Source organism: Xiphophorus couchianus, chromosome 19 (genome assembly GCF_001444195.1).
Source record: "Xiphophorus couchianus chromosome 19, X_couchianus-1.0, whole genome shotgun sequence".
Classification (NCBI taxonomy): domain Eukaryota; kingdom Metazoa; phylum Chordata; class Actinopteri; order Cyprinodontiformes; family Poeciliidae; genus Xiphophorus; species Xiphophorus couchianus.
In genome coordinates this window covers 17,358,205-17,371,346 of record NC_040246.1, presented here as the reverse complement: position 1 = coordinate 17,371,346, position 13,142 = coordinate 17,358,205, and the positions used below count along the sequence as shown (strand labels likewise).

General features: G+C 39.0%; 1 long non-coding RNA gene across 1 annotated transcript; it reads left to right on the top strand.

Annotated features, from left to right (window-relative positions):
* The first annotated feature begins 757 nt into the window (after positions 1 to 757).
* On the top strand, positions 758 to 10,109 carry LOC114134583 (uncharacterized). Its single transcript, XR_003593414.1, has 3 exons — positions 758 to 914; positions 9,058 to 9,238; positions 9,711 to 10,109. It is a non-coding gene; the product is annotated as an uncharacterized LOC114134583 (long non-coding RNA).
* The last annotated feature ends 3,033 nt before the right edge of the window (positions 10,110 to 13,142 follow it).

The following is a 13,142-nucleotide window of genomic DNA, read 5'->3' as shown; positions in this document are numbered from 1 at the left end:
GCATTTCTGAAACATTTAAAGAGCAATTAAATTACATAACATATATTTTAAAGTTATTTTAAAGTAAATTCTATTCACCCTCTGCATGTGCAAAAAACTCTTATGGTGGATTTTGTACTTAAAATCAGGCCTTGAAACTATGCTCCTCTGCAAACTGGAAGAATACATTTAATCTTTTTCTCCATCTGAATGTTGGTAATGCAGCTGCACCATGTGGTTAAACAGGAGAAACTGACCCAGATATGAATACTGTTTGCAAATGCAGCACACATTGGTCTGACAAATTTGTTACATGCTCTTTGCTATAGATGGAAAAGTTGAGGACCAGTTAGGCCTGTACTTATTTCCAAAAGACCACTGAGTGAGTATCATTGCTTGATTTTCCCTTTGGGTAACACGTTATAAAGACCAGCAACTTGCTTTACCGTCTCCACGGCAGCCCAAGAAAACCTTCCTCCCCGAGTGAAAAATGCTGCAGCAGCCACAGTTGGTCTTGTGGCTTAATCATCAAATAGAAATAATATCAGTTACATGGGTGTGTGGAACCCCTGCCTGAGGCTTTGATAGGTGAGACCGTCAGCGTCTCCATCTCCAGACCAGAGCTCAGGGGAATTCTCACCCAACCTCCCACGTAGAGAGACATGCTCACACTGCACTGTACAGGAGGACAGAGTGTGAAGAGAGTAACAAGAACATTTGCAGGAGAAAAAGGGGAAGAGACTAGAGAAAGTATATGGAAATGTGTGAGGAAAAAGGCGCGAGACTGAGCCGAGGCTCCCCTATTGTTTTCTCATTAGTGAGCTGTATATGTGACTCTGGATTCAAGCTGTTTCTGAGCAAGGCGCGCGCCATCAGTATGCAAGGCCTATAGAGACGAGCAGCTTAGTGCTTATTATTGCAATGACACCTAGCAGGTAAGTTTTGAATATGCATGAAATGAATATCACACTTTTCTAGTTTTATTGTTATCATTTGTGAGAGAGTTCAACAGGCAACCTCATTCTGCAAAGTTGTGAAATCAAACATAAATCCAGTATTCACATGTGCATGGAGTGCACACTTGGTTCCTAGAGCACTGAGATTGAAGGTCAGTAGGCATCTTATGATGTTTCTTAATTTCAATCACAACATGAGCAGCTCTGCAGGTATATTTAGTTTCATTTTCAAGACAGTTTATTATGACAAATGTCACAATAAAGAGATAATTAAATCTTTATCATCGTAGGATAAAACAAGGAATATGCTACCATTTTGTTCACTTGTAGCTCGCATAATCCAGCTCTGATCAAGTGGAGAAAATGTCTGAATTAATTTTGTGCTTACAATAAAAAGGTTTTTGGACAACCATGGGGTGCTACTCAGATGAATCCTTTCTTTGGGGTTCTCCCGAGTTCTTCACAGAAAAGCTGAATTTATATTGGCACATACAGTAGTTGGACTCCATCAATTAGAAAACATCTGATTGGAGGAGGTTACAATGGAATTTATTTAGGAGTATCAGAGTAAATGAGTGTAAACACAAATGCCTTCAAATACAATTTTTTAAAGTTTCAAAACCACATATTTCTTCTCATTTCAATATACCCTGCTTTCTGTTGGTGTATTACATGATACTTAATATAATACATTAATGTTTGTGGTGGTATTGTGGTATGTTGTTGTAAAGTTTAGTTTGTATTAATTATTTTACAAAGCCCTCTACTTGTTGAGATAATTAATGTGAGCAAAGTTAAACTGGAGCTCCGCTTAATTGAAAGCATTGCAGCCTGAAATGCAAAATAATTGTTGACTAAGGACCATAAAACTTTTCTAACCAAATTATTGAACTTTTTTTCTGGGCTTTGGAAAGTGAATTTCAAGAATACTGGAACAGAATACACTTCCTCTTGGGACAAATTTGTTTTCAGAAAAATCCCACTCTTTAACGACTTTTACTTCGGAGCTGCTGACATCACAGTTTACCTGAGACGTTCTGTAATATTTGCCACCATTATAACTTCTTGTGTGAATTGCAAAAGCCTACAGAGACATATGCATGCACTCTAGCAAAACCAATGGCCACTGTCAAGATAATTGCACTCTGTATTTTCTGTTGAGTTGTGAGGAATTATGGTAAAAATGTCAGAGTAGTTGAAGGCAGCATGTCATCATCCCTGGAGAGTTTGTCCTTTCGTACAACATCTTAACCTTTATGCGAACAGAGACAGGGCTGTGATGTGTAAAGTCACTTTAGTCCACGTCTTAGAGTATGAAAGTGTTGCTGTAATCAGCATCAGCGAGTATCAGTCAGCAGATCCCTTACAGAATATTCTTCCCCATCCTGCTACTCGCCGGTACTTGCATCTTTTAAATCCGTCCTCCTTCATCTCTGTCCGTCCCACGAGGGAGCCTGTTGTTTACCATGAAAAGGAGAAATCATATTTGAAGGGGGGGAGGAAAGGAGGAGCTTATAGTCAAGGCCGAGCGCTCCCCTGAGGAGGAGCCTATTACAACAGTAAGAGTGGATTAATTAGAGAGCGTCTCAGCAGAGCCGGGCTGAGAGCCGGGCTCGGTCAAAGGGGAGGCATCAATCGCCTCTCTTCACACAGGTAACAGCCTCGGCCCCGGGGGCCCCAGTGGCCCAGCCAATTAATAAGGCCGGAGGTACAAGCCCACCCCGCCACTTTATCGCTCTCTGCCCTCCAGACATTTTATGAAGAGCAGGAGTGTATGGCAGAGTTTTTATCTCACCTTTATTAAAGCTGGGCTCAAGCGCTGCAGGAGGAGAGACGTTTACAGTTTGTTAAACAGCCTGTACTTATGGAGCGTTATTATGAACGGAGCTTTAAGAAGAAACAGAAGTGCTTAAATGTAAAGATTCTCAAAGTTTATTTTTTTTTATCTTATAGTGGAATTCTTTATTATAATCTGAATCGCTCTGTTTCATTGACATATCTTTCAAAAACACGGATGGATTTACAACAGCTAGTGTCTCCTTTTTAGGTGTGAAATTTACTTTAGGTAAATGATTTCTGCTTTTATTTGCACATAGTGTGCAATGTATACTCCATTACAGATTTCTTGGTTTTAGATTAAACATCTTTTCACATCAAGGGCCAAAAAAAATTGTAGCCCACTGATCTATATTCAGCTTTATTGTGTGAGCTTCTTGGAGACTAATATTTTCATGTCTTTATCATGACATAACACAAAACAAAAAGCCATCTTTCCTACAAGTGGCTGTTGCTAGATATCTGTCAACCTGACAAGGGCTGATGTGCTTCAACTTCTATATGTCTCCTTCGTCATACATACCCAAATCAAAGGGCTAAATCACCTCTTTAGCATGCAGTCAAGGTATACTGTGTTCTGCTAATGAGCTAATTATTTGAGTCAGATGTCCTGAAGTAGTTGGTGGAAACCAGCCCTCATGGAACTTAGTTTGAGATATACGAATATGCTCCATATATTCACAAGTCAATATATTTGTTCTGTTCTTCATTGTTATTTTTTATTTTTTTTCCATTTTTTTCTCCGAAGAGTTTTTGCGGCTAGTGGCTCGTATTTTTTGTACAGTAGGCAGACAGGAAGGAGGGTGAGGAGAGGGGGGAAGACATGCGGTAAAGGTCGCCGGGACCGGGAGTCGAATCCGCGACGTCCGCGTCGAGGACTAAGGCCTCCAAACGTGGGGCGTGCTAACCCCCTGCGCCACCACAGCACGCCCCCTTCATTGTTATTTTATCTTCTGTTGGTGGTTTGATGTGTCATGCTCATTTTTTTTAACTGTGTGAAATTATTTGAGATGTAGGTGGTGAACACTTGGATGACATCTTAGCCTGTTCGGGGTGACCAAGAGGCTTGAAACATGACTCGGCTGTGTATGTTGTTCACTACGGTGTTGTGTTCACTTTTGTCTCTGAAGACACAGTCACATTGAAGTCCATCAATATTTTTAAAACAAAGCTGAGAACTGATCAGTAAGCTCCAACTCTTTTTGCTTTTGAAAGTGAGAAGGAATTTTGTCCCTCTGTTCTTTTGCAGAATTGTTTCAATTCAGTCACATTGGAGGGTTTCAAGCATGAACAGCTTGTTTCAGGTCATTCAACTGTTTCTCAAATGGATTCAAGTTACACTCTGACTAGACTACTTCAAAACCATATTGCATTTGCTCCATTCAGAGGTTCACTAGTTGATATCCTACTGCATAACTAGCATAAGGTCATAAAAAGTTTGCTGTACATTTTCATTCACAATATTTTGACTGAATTTATGGTTCGGTTAAAGTACAGCTGGTTTTCCAGGTCCTGTGAAATCAAAACAGCCCAATACTGTTACTCCACCACCTCTTTGTTTGATTATCAGTATGATGATGATGATGAGAAAAATTAATAATTTCCTGAACAAAAAATATTGATCAAGATGCTGCACCAAATATAAAATATAACAAGTAAAAAAAGCAATGAGATAAATAAAAAAAATAAATAAATAAATAAATTAAAGGCAAAAATCTCTTGCGCCACTTAAGCACAGGTGTTTCACATTCTGCTAATTAAGACCCATTGACTTATTGTTCAAGAAGTCTTCCTCCTTTGTATTTAAGCACTCTGTTTTCTCACATTTACTGCTGGGTTTCACTGTTTACTTGCTATTTATCCTGTTATGTAAGTCTATAAGTTCCTCAATTTATTAATTATAAAACCATATCACCTGCATGTGTCAACCTTTGTACTGCGTATGGTTAGGTCTTTCGTTTTAATAACAGTCCTTGAAGATGACAATAAGAGTCCAACACTATGTTTCCCTGGGATGAAATATGTGACATAGAAACCCATTTATTTTAGCCTCTCATTAAAATGGTAAAGAAAATGTAATTCATACAAAGGAAATATGTGTTCATATAAATTTCGAACAGTAATTAACATCTTAAAAACCTCTGGAACTGAGACAAACTAGGTTGAACACAAGTTTATATATGAAAGGGTAAATAAAAGGCCCAAGGCCTTCTGTTGGAGAAATTGAGGCAAGACTGGCATTTTGGAGGTTCAAATTTCAAATTCTACCTGGTAAACACTATCTACCAGTCAGGTGGTTATTTGGGAGGCATAAGATGAAAAAAAACATTTTCATTCTATCATCACAAATGTGAACATACATAGTTTTCTAAATTCTACCAAATTATGTACATACATTTTTGGGCTAAAAGTGTTTAATTCTGTTTACAGATTATCCTTCTGACATAATTCTGGAATTTTAAAACAAGTTTAGGTAACTGGAGGTCTTTGTTTTCTAAACCTTATTGTGATGACAGCAGGTTGATCTGCAAGCCTTCTGTAATTGCCAAACATTTTTTTCTTACTCTGGAATGGAGGCATTTTCCTCCTTTTGTTTCTATCAATTTTCTTTTGCTCGGAGGAAAAAATCAATGTCCCTGTCCACTCCTCCACGCGTGTTCCTGTGTGGCAGGAGAACATGGCGACAGAATTTAATTTTACCTTTCAAAATATGAACAACTCTCCTCCTTTTACTTATATTGATTGTGTTGCTGACTGTGTGATTGTGGAGGAAGTACATAAAAATAAATCATCAAACAGAAAGAAAAGCTGAAGTCATCAGTAATGAAACTTTACTTGGTGTAAACTGCCAAAAACTAAGCATGGCTGCAGTGTAATAATAAAAAAAGATGTGTATTTCCACAGTTTCACAATCAAATAAATATCCTTACCTATATGTTGCTGTATGATGAAACTGATTCTCACATACATCCTTTTTTATAAAGTTGAATCTTTTTAGCACTGAGACAAACCTGTGCACTCCTAGCATTTAGCATGCACTTGCTTGCCAAATTTCCATTCCCTCCTCATCCTCCTCCTCTTCTGTCTCTTCCTCCCTCATGACTTTCATTAAAGACTGCGGGGCCTCCTGCTGAGCGCAGAGCAGGCAGACGGGCAGGCAATAAGACAGGCAAAACAGAGCCACTGTGGGTTAGCTGCACAGATCTGAAGCCAGCTTCAACTCTTCATGCCAGTAATCTATAAAGAGGAGCAGGAAAGGAGAAGGAAGGAGGGGACGTGTGTATGACGGGGGGTAGGGGAGCTGCTGGAGGAATAAGGAGGTCGTGGGATGAAGAGAAGTGTTTCCATATGGTAATGAAAAGCATGAATACCTGGAGGAGAGCCACTAATCTTTGGCTGAGAGGTGCAGCATTTTTAGATGATAATAGTAGCAGAGCTGCAGGCAGAAGCAGCTCTTGGACAACCTCAGCTCAGAAAACTGGGAAAATCCAAAACATTGTTCACCAAACAGCCATTTAGCCATTGCATTGGCCAATGAAACATGTGTGCTTACTACAAATGAAGGGCACTGGTTACATAACTTGTGCCCTGCAAACAAACACCTCACAATTGTCAGATAAACACAATGTCCAGGCTGTCTCCTCAACATTTTAACAAATCTAATGTTGGGACTATTTACCAACTTCTAATACCAGCTAAAACGATCTGATGAAGACACTAAAGAAGTGTTTATCAATGATGAAATTTGGAAAATGGAGGAACACTGATACACTAAGAGCAAAACTCGCAGATGTGTTTTACGGGGGTGGCAGCATCATGTTTGAAAAATGTTTTGCTGCAGGGACTGGTGAACTTAAATAGTTGGCATCATAAGGAAAAAATTATGAATATGATTTAATACAGAGTTTTAGACTCAAATAATAATCTCTGGAATAAATATCTTTTATGGTAATCATGTATACTACATTTTCGCATCTTTACATCCCTAAAAGTGATGCAACAATCAGTTATAATTTTAAACAATCAACAATCCACCCCCGAGAACTTCAGATTTTGTTTGGGTTCTCTTACTATCTGCAGGATGAGTTTTTGTTAAGCTTTAGGAGTCCAGGCCTTTTAAATGTCTGTCTTTAAGTCTAGGTTTATAGACTAAATATAAGGCACAACCAAGCTTCAGCACAGGAAGTAGAGACACTGGTCAGTGATGTAGCATCTTCCCAAAGTCTTGGGTTGAGATTAAACTCGTCTGGAATAACTTTTAAAAAACATCCACTGTGAAATAATTGGAAACATGTTCTGTTTCTGATTCTAATTTTCCCTCATAATCAGTGTCATCTCTACTCATGTATCATGTTGCATCATACCTTCAATGTCCTGCTCAATAAAGCTGGCATGCATGGCTGAGCTTAAATAAGCATTGCTTTTGATTCCTACAGTATAAATCCTCTTTGCTAACTCTTTAAACTTTTTGTTTTGTTTAATGCTCTGAATCTTGGTAGGTTTAGTCTAAGAAGAATCATTTACCATTTACCATTTACAACCTGTCATAGATGTCTGCCTATGCAACACTAAACTCATGACCTCTGGAAAAAAATATATTGTGAAATTGTACTTATATAACATAAATAGGTTTTCACCCTCCCGACCCCATTAGGGACAAGGGTGAACAGAAAATGGATGGATGGATGGAGGTTTTCACCATGCCTATGTATGCTAGAGCACAGTAATTTAATCAAAAATCTTTTTGTTTGTAAGGTTAAATGGATGACTCAACCTTCACCTGATTTCTGCATCAGTGTTGCTCTTTGAAGCAACATCATCAGTTGCTTTCTTGTACTAAAGCAACCCTTTCATGCCACAGGCTGTGAATCATGCCCATAAAACTTCATACGTAGGAGCATTATGTTATGAGTCACTGGTGACAGCATGGACAGTATTTTATCACCATCAGAAGCGGTGCTTCAGTGTCAAACTCAACACAGAAAAGTGAAAATGGCAGTGGAGGGTCTTTTGCATTAGCAGGAGCAGCTCATCAGCCCAGTGGGCCTCTGTCAAACCGCCTCGGCCTCCCTCCAGCAGCAGAAATGTCAGCACAAAGCGTTCAGCTTGTTCCTGCTTTCAGGGCCTTTCCCTCCATCATGCAGACAGCTGCAGGGTAACTCGAGCAGCCTGCTGCCTGATTCCGCCATGCCTCCAAATGCTATCACACAGCCGATTGCTCCCACAGGCCAGTGCAAAGGGAGGAGGATCGAAAAGTCAAAGAATGACAGACTATTGCGGGAATTAGACCAGCTACAAACTGACTCTGTTTTCTCAGACACAATCACTTAAAAATTAGGATGAAATCTCCTTGATAACCAGGTTTTTACCTGATTAGAGACTTCACAATGGCTAACCTCAGAGCTCAGACAAGCCCACACACCAAACTGATTGAATCAGATTTCTAAATATTTACATTCTTTGTATTTTAGCCACAAACAAATGAAAATGATCTATTGACTTCATCCTTAGTCACCCATTAAGGAAAATATTTCAGAGAACTTGACCACCAAATAAAAACTCAAAGTGTTACAAGAACTTAAAAAAATGTATCTAATTCAGGTGTAACAGCAGTATTGAGGTATGTCCACACAGAGTATCAAAAACTGCTAAAATATATCTAAAAACAACATGACAGGAAGGTGTTGCTGAAACATTACTCACTAAAAGCAGGTTTTCTTCACCAGATAGGGATGTAATGTTCTTACTGAATTACAAGACACAAGGGCTGAAATGTTTATTTAAGTGCTTAAAATAAGTCAGAGACAGAAATTCCCCAAAGGTAAAATATTTGATTTTTGCAACCATATGGTACGCTATTGTGTATAATATTTATCTGAATCACCAGAACATATTTCAAGCTTTCCTCAGTGCAATTTGATTGACTCTTTGAGTCCATAAAGTCATGACGTCAGCTCCTCGACACTGATTTTGCCATTAGCAGTGTTCTTATCTGCATCTGTGGGAATAAATCAAAGGAACTGAAGGTCTGAGAGTATGTTATGTGAAAGAGTTTAAGCCGTCTTGGTCTGAGGCATCAGCTAATTCCCTTTAACATCATAATATTAACCCTGCAGCTGCCCGGTCGAAGCTCCTGTGTCCCCAGGAAGTTCTGCTGCCTGGAGCCAAATGATTCGTTCAATCAGAATAGTCTCCCTTGATCAAAGTACAGGCATATTCCACTGGCCAAAAATATTCTGTTGCATGCTGACCTATGCACTAATTAGCAAACACTTTCCCTCCACAGAAAGGCTGTCTCAGGGTGACGACTTCTGAAACTGAACGCACAGTGGAACCTCTGATCTCAACATTTCGGAGACATCCTGTTGGGCTGCAAAATTAAACCACTGGAAGTTGGGGTCAAAAGGAGTTTCTTTCAACCTACCAGGAGAGATTAAGACTAAATGAGTGAAAATTTTAAGGAAATGGTGAGTTAAGCATTCTGAAAAAGCCAAAAATACATTGCAAAGAAGGAATAAGTAAGAAATAGTGCAAAGAAGTGGCTGAACATTTGGCCTCTGTCACTTCCATTTAGATGTCCATCAGATAAAAATCCATAGACAAAGAGGTTTAGAGGCATTTCTCCAGCAAAGTGCTCCCTGTTCTGCATCTTAACTGCTCCACTGTGCAGTCAACTCATCACAGAGGCAGCTCACAATCAATCGGACTGTTGATGACTTTAGCCTGCAGATTAGCCTGACTTTCCTTCCAAACAAAGAGGGGCAGCTGTCAGTTTGACTGCCGGGAAAGAGTGACCAGACCAAAGTCAATGCTGAAGGAGGTCGGGCTGGATGTAGGGATAGATGGAGGAATGAATGGCTGATAGGAGGGCTTCAGGTTTGGCCATCACTCTGCCCCAATGTTTATTTAGTTACTGTTGTTGTATTGGTTGTGTATCAGGTGGCGTTGTTGCGGCATGGCTCCCAGGATCTGACCGCTGAGTGAAGACGTCAGTCAGTGGACACTGACGGCAGCGGAGAAGAGCTTGGAGGGACAGAAAGACAGATGAAAGGATGGACTCTGACCTTCCCCCTATCCGTTCAATTCCCCCTGAATAGTTTCACAAAACCAGCACAAAGTGATTGGTGATTCACCAGAGATTTATGCCCTAAACACTAAACATGGAGGACATGGTGGCCAAATCAGGGAATCAAGCTGTGATCTTTGTCAGTCAGATATCTGAGAGAAACAAAACTGAAAAATTAGTGAAGTGAGCAGATGAGCTCAGATAAATAAAACTATAAAATAGCTATTTTGACACAAAGATTTAAAGGGTTGTATCTGTATTACACTTAATAAAGAAAAATGGGGTTAAATAAAAAGGAAAGATTTTGTTTGTCTTGTAGAATATAGTGCAGTCACTGTTTTATTGTTGTTAAAATGTTTGCATTACCTTAAAGAAAAATACACTTGTTGGCCATTCTGTTAGATAGATAAACCTAATTGCTTCTTTGAGTTGCGACCATGTAATTGGATGCATTGCTGTGATTGCAATATATCCAAACATTGAGTTGCTGCCTTTCAAAACGACTTGACAATTCTGAAGTTTAAACTGAGCTTCATAATTTTGGAGACAGGAAATTTACTTTGAACATTGTGTGGTTGTTGGTGCTGGTCTGAGTATTTCAGAAACTACTGATTTACTGGGATTTTCACACACTCAGATTTTGGTCTTTTATTTGAGAATCCTCGTGAGCTCAGTCCTTTAATAGGATCCAGATTGAAGTGGGTGTCACCGTCAGATTCCATAAAGTTAGGAAACCAAGAATCCTGGGTTCTTCTTCTGCCAAATTGGGCAGCCAAACTGCACCAACTCAGCAGAGCTCTTCAGATACCATAACCTGATCCAACCCCACCACTGGTTTAGGAGAGTTAGGAATTGCATTTCAACTTGGAATTTGTTAAAGGAGTTCCAGTTCAGTTGTTTTAACACCCACCCACACACTATTCAGCATCAACATGCAAAAGCTTTTAAACGTGAATCATAGCAAAAAGTGAAGATGGAAGAGGACAATAACACAGATGAACTCAGAAGGTTGTGTGGGGACACATTTTTTTCATACTTTCATTCTTTCTGTCTGGTATTCTAATGACTTTTTCTGCAACTTTTAATATAATTTCTGTTTCTGTGTGCACATGGAAAGTACTGATTCTAAGCAACAGTTTTATGTGAAGGTTTTACGCAGATATTAGCGGAACAAAGGTGGTGGTATTTTGTGTTTTCCAGATACGTGGTGCCATTTTGTAGCACAATCAAGTATCTATGTTATCTTCAGTTATAAAAATGCTGTACACATTAAACGATTGCGGAAAAGAAAAATGACTGTCTAATTTGACACCTCAAAAAAGGCCTGTCTCCTTAATAATTTCCCATTCTTTCCAACACGTCCCCTTTATCAGGCCATGACAACAGTGCTCCTCCATTATGCCACTTACAGCTAGTTCTAGGAGTGTTGGACTGAGCACTAGCTATTTTGCTAATTGCTGCTGCCACTAGTTTGGTGGAGCTGTGTAGGTGAGGTGCTTAATGAGGCAGAAGTTCGACTGGGAACTCAAGCTCCAAGCATCTCTGAATGGCGGCCTTTGGAGATTCAATCATTTCTAAAACATGCCTGAAAGAATCAAAAGTGCATGATTTTGATGAGGGAATGACATTAAAATATTATATAAAGCTCAAAGTCAATTTCAAATAATATCTCTCCTGGAAAGTCACAGGAAGTTAAATCAGAACTTTTTATCTGTCAAAGGGTCATATTAATTAAGGGGGACTTCATTCTTTTTCTGGCAAAGAATTGAGAAGAATACCACAACTTTAATATGACAGCAGGTAACTTTTTTTTTTCAAAAACACATGACTAATTGCTTTTTTGCCACCTTGAACACTCTGTCATGTACATAAGAACTGATTCTTAATTGACAGTGTTGCAGACATAGATTTTTGTTCAATAATGACAGAGCTGAAAGTGCTTCTTCCATCAAGATGAGCTAGAAGTGAAGGGAGGAGGACAACGACAAGGCAAGGGACATTCAGAAGACATGAAACAAGTCTTTGTCTGAGGTTTAACAGGACAGAGTAAATGTAAGAGTGTCAGGCACGAGAATAAAACCCCCAGAACTCTTCCTGCTATGCTCTACAGCCGCACTGACAATGTCTACTGTCATGCTGTCAGCTGATAGCAACATTACCACAGAATAAAAGCTAACAAATTAATGATGCATCCATTCTTCTGCTTCATGTGGAGAAGTACCCCTGCTTTCAGTTTTTGACCTCATCTCTATGACATTGCCATCCACCCAAAAGCTAAAGCCTTTTTCAGCTTCTTGCTTCCAGGATTTTGTTTATAATTCATAATTGAGGCCCACAGGTGATGGTGTGATTTTAGATGGAATCATAAATGGAGAACTGTCAGTTCAGCTACTTTGCCACCATATCAGATCTATCACTCTATCACTCAGAAATGAGATACCAAATATAGTCCCTTGGAAAAGTATTCACTTCTTTAGTTGACATTTGTAGTCACCATTGCTTTCATTCTTAAGCTAATTTGACTTAAAATATTCTTCTTGGGAAAATAACTCAGTCAGATTGGATGCAGAAGGTCTGTGAACTGTCAAAATAAAGATTTTCCAAAGATTTCCAATTGCATTTTGATATGAAATTTGACTAGACCATTCTAGAGCATGAATATTCTTTGATTTAAACAAAATTGATCTCAGAATGTGTTTTCACTGCTTTTCCATTGCTGAGAGGTGAATTGAAATTTCAGCTTCAAGTCCTTTGCAGTCAAGGTTTTCTACAATGGTTTTCTTAGATTTAACTTCATCCATCTTCCATGTCCTTGGTTCTGGATAGAACCATCTATATAGCATCATGCTGCCAACACTATGTAACACCACAGGGAGACTGTGTTTAGAGTGATACAAAGACATCTTTCAGCCACACAAAATATTTTGTATGTAAAACTAAAAAGAGTTTCAATTTGGTTTATCCAAGATGTTGTGTTTCTTATATAGCTTGTGGCTAAGTGAAACTTTTTACAGCTTCCCAAGGACTTTTTTCTGGATGAAGATTCCTTAAAGAACAAAAATGTGTCCTGTTGACAAATTTTTCTATCTGATCTGTAGATCTCTGTTGGTTCTCTGAAGCTACAATGAGTCTCTCTGCCAGTTTAGGAAAACCTTAAGGTTTGCAGTTGTACCATGCTCTTACCTTTCTCATACAGTGGGTAAGATTTTTGTGAGATATTCAGACCATTAAGTTATTGTTTTCTAACTCTGCCACTGCTTTACCTCTGACCTTTCTGTTCTGTTTTCATTTTCTTTGTAAGGTTT